The sequence below is a fragment of the Oryx dammah genome, unplaced genomic scaffold (genome assembly GCF_014754425.2).
Source record: "Oryx dammah isolate SB20612 unplaced genomic scaffold, SCBI_Odam_1.1 HiC_scaffold_16, whole genome shotgun sequence".
In the NCBI taxonomy this organism is placed as follows: Eukaryota; Metazoa; Chordata; class Mammalia; order Artiodactyla; family Bovidae; genus Oryx; species Oryx dammah.
Window position 1 is genome coordinate 35,055,960 of NW_024070200.1, and position 4,433 is coordinate 35,060,392.

The window sequence follows — 4,433 nt, forward strand, 5'->3', positions numbered from 1 at the left end:
TCAGCTTTCTTCACAGTCCAACTCTCACATCCATACATGACCACTGGAAAAACCATAGCCTTGACTAGACGGACCTTTGTTGGCAAAGTAATGTCTCTGCTTTTGAATATGCTATCTAGGTTAGTCATAACTTTTCTTCCAAGGTTAGCTGTGAGCAAAAATGACAAAATGCCCTCATAAAGCAGGTATGCTACCGCAGTGTGGCCCACTAGAAGTGTATTTGAGCCACACAGATAATTTCAAATATTCTAGCCACCTCATGAGAAGAGTTGACTCGTTGGAAAAGACTCTGATGCTGGGAGGGATTGGGGGCAGGAGAAGGGGATGACAGAGGATGAGATGGCTGGATGGCATCACCGACTTGATGGACGAGTTTTCATGAACTCCGGGAGTTGGTGATGGACAGGGAGGCCTGGCGTGCTGCGATTCATGGGGTTGCAAAGAGTCGGACACGACTGAGCAACTGAACTGAACTGAACTGAACTGAATAGCCAAATTAAACAGGAGTTAGAAGGAACAGGGAAGAAGGACTTTTATAATATATTTTATATAACCCAATATATCCAAAACATTTTCACTGCCACGTGTAATCAACATAATAATTTATTAATAAGATAAATTATTTTTTTCATATTACATCTTCATTCATATTACATTACCCCAGTTTGTCTTTTTATCCTTCCAGTGCATTTTAGTTCAGTCGAGTTACATTTCAAGGGCTTGTTCTAGAAGGCAGTTCTAAAGAAAATTGCTCATCTGAGCTCAGGAGAAAGGAAAGCCATGACTGATTAGGTGTCTGCCATGGACCTGGACAGGACCTCTGAGCTGGATAAAGTTGAAGGCCATGTGTTTGCCTTTGTGTTATCAACCCAACCCCGAGCACGTATGTGTTCATCTTCTGAGCCCATTCATCTTGCCCAACCTGAGAAAACTGCCAGCCTGACTTCTGGGATTTTAATCAGGTGTGGGTCCAGCAATTCTGGCATGGGCACCATCCTACAGAAAGATATTAGTACATCAACAAGGATCTCCTGGAAGTGAGCCTTTGCTTTTTCCTCTCGTGTGGGCTGGCTCATGGCCACTGGTGACCCTGAGAATGTGGGTTTTGCTTTTGTTTTATTCCTCAAGGCCTCTTCCTCCCAGAGTTCAATAATATCAACAGAAGAGTGTTTCCTGAGCCTGAATTAGCCATTTCAGGCGCACTCCACCAGCCCACACCCACAGACCTCCTGGCCAGACCCTAGCTGGGAAAACCCATCCCAGACTCTCCACTTGGTTTTCCAGATAGTGAGAAGCTAAAATAGGGCTGTGGAGGCAGCTGGAAATGCCTGAGGATTGGGTGTGTGTTGGGAGCGGCGGGGGTGGGGTAGGGGTGGGGGTCAGGGTGTGTGTGTTGGGCAGTGGTGAGCTTGGAGTGAAGGAGGCAGGGATACAGTGTGTGAAAAACTGGGTCTCAGATCCCCATCATCCTCCCCTGCTCAAAACCCTTCGGAGACTCCCTAGAACCTACCGGATAAACATCTAGGGCCTTGGCCCCAGGAACTGATGGAATAATTTAATCTCACTTCCAGAAGCTCACCCCTCTTCCATCTTATTCATTCATCTAACAAGAATGTATCATAGGAACTCTTCCAGGTGCTAGAGATGCAGCTGTGACCACAACTGACAACGTTCCTCTGTCTTCCTGGAGCTCACATTGCTGCAACGGAGCCTATAACCCCCCAAGTTCTTGCACGCCCCCAGGTCTTTGCAAATGCTCTTCCCTCTTCCATTCAGCAGTGACCTCTCCACCATCTACTCACCCTCGAAGGTGCTCTCTGCACTTTCTTTGACATCTCCCCCAAAATGGGTTGGTTCTCCTCCCACCTTGGACCCTCTCAAGTACAGTCACTACCCAGCTCCGTATCTGCCTCGCCTACCAGGCTGCAAGGGCTTGAGGGGAGGGCCTGTGCCTCCCCTCGCCAGGACCCCAGGGCCTGATTCCAGGTGCCCTCCCCCTAAATCTCCTTCTTCCCCCCAGCTCAGGACTGAGCAGTAGAGACATGGAGGCCGAGTGGGGTCTAGGACTCCTGTGAGGTCATTCTGCAACCTCTGCCTAGGCCCATCCTCCTCCTGGCATTCTAGGGGAGGCACTGAGAGAAGAAAAGGTGCAGAAGAAAAGGGGCTGGAGAAGATCAGGTCGCTTAGGGCTATGAATGCTGAAAATTGTTAAAGGGTGTCAAGCAGCAGAGAGATGAGAAGGCAGTAGCCTTGGCCCATGAGATGGCAGGACACTGATCACCTTAGTGAAAACTTTACTGGCCCTTAGAATTATGAAGCAGAGGGAGGCATAAAAGAGTTCCCCATCCCCCGCCGACTTCTCCGGGAAAGCTGAGCTTTGGTTTTTCTGTCTTGCTCTCTTTTGTGCCCCTGGGGAGGGATGCACAAGACAGAAAGCAGAAGGACAGGCCTGGCTCCTGTCCCTGACCTGGCCTCCAAGAGGCTGGTGTTGCTGCCGTGATACTGTGTGGATCTCCATGCTCCCAGAGCCCAACCCTATAGTCCTCCCACACACCACCCCCAAGGCCCGCTGTGTGGCTGGCCAGTCAGGGGAAAACAGGGCAGCAGCCCAGGGCCCGGCCAGCCCCTCCCCACAGGCTCATTTACATGGGATTTACATGGGCTCATTTCATGCCTTGAGGCACAGGCTTCCTGCCCGCCTGGCCTCTCCTGGGGTGCCTCCATAGAGACAAAGGAGTGTGTTCTGTCCCTCAGGTCCCCTGATGTAGGCCCACAAGGGAGCCAAGAGACTCACCACAGGAAAGAGGGCACTTACTGGGGTCCAGAGAGAGGGCAGGGACCTCCTAGAGGTTGCCTGGCAATCAGGGCTTGAGACCCACTTTCCCCACTAGCCACTCCCAGAACCCACTCCTTCTGCTCTCTCCACCATCCAGGGATTGAGGAAGGGTCAGTCTATCCTGCTGCTGCTGTGGCCCAGCTATGACCTGGAAGAACTGACTAACCCAGTCATTGACCCTGAGCTCTTTCCAAAGGCCAAATTAGCCTTAGATCCCCTTACAGTGTGCAAGAAGGGGCCTCTCAGAGGTGCTGTCCAGCCCCGTCCTCTTCCATAGGAAGAGAATGAAGATCGGGAAAGGCCAGGTCTGCCCAGGATCCACAAGGGTGATGGAGATCCCAGGTCTCTGCCCCCAGCCCAGAGCTCACTGGGGTCGCCCAAACTCCTAGCCTCAGTACCTGGTGCCACCTTGGTCACCCTGGGAAGGCACATATGGGAGAGGGAAGAACCATGCAGAACCTGTAGCATGGGGCTGGCCCAGGAGAGCGCAGGGCAGACAGAAGGGGAGCAGGCAGTTCCAGCCCTGCGGGGGTCTGTGAGGCAGCCAGAAACTGGGCTCAGATTCAAAGAGGGGAACTATCCCTAGTCTGCTACAGTCCCCTCTCCAGGAGTTACTGCTCAGGAAAATCTCCCAGCAAATCCCAAAAGGCCTGGATCGGACCTCCCTGGCAGTCTAGTGGTTAAGACTCTGCGCTCCCAATGCAGGGAACATGGGTTCTATCCCTGATGGGGGAAGATCCCACATGCTGCATGGCACAGCCAAAAAGAATCTCCAAAAGCCTGCATGAGGGGGCAGGAGGGAGGGGAACAAAGGAGAGGGGAGGGAAGAATGCCTGGGTCCCTCTCTGCACACCTCCCCAGGCCCCCATCCTCCATCTCTGGCCCTGCCATAGTTATGTCCACCATCCCCGTGAACAGCCCCTAGCTCCCCTCCCCATCTCCCACCCCTAGCTCAGGGGACCCCTTTTCACACATCCTCCGGGGTTTTAAAACCTATGGGCTTTATCTTGAAGGGAGTTCAAGAGTTTCTAAGGCACAAATCCCACTCCAGCACTGTCACTGCCCTGGGGGTTGAAAAGCCAAGCTCGCTTAGCACACAAAGCCTGCCCACCATTGCTTCCTTGCTGGAGCCACCCCCTCTGCACACACACTGACCCCTGCCTGCCTGCTGGCCCTTGCCAGCCCTCTCTCCTCTGGCCCAGACACTTCCCTCACCACAGGGTCTTATTTGATCAGCTTTATCTCCCAGAATGGGCCCCTTGAAGGCAGGGAGGCCAGAGGCTGTTTCTAGCATGGCCAGGCCTGCCCAGGGAAGTGGTCAGGGGGTGGAGGCTGGGAAGGAGAAAAGGCCCGCTCTTGAGGTGAGGAAAGGTGGGGTGCAGGAGTGTCTGGGCTCCAGGTCCTTGCCTGACAGGCAGAGCAGTGCTCGAAAGCTGTGGGTTTAGAGCTCACTCCTGCCTCACGCTAACCAGGAGCCCTTCAGCTCCAAGGCTCTCGGGAGAGGGGGTGAGGCTCACAGGGGCAGGAGGTGCTGAGTCATGAACAGGAACCCCCAGCCCCTGACCAAATGGCGTGGAAGGCAAGGAGCAGGCACAGG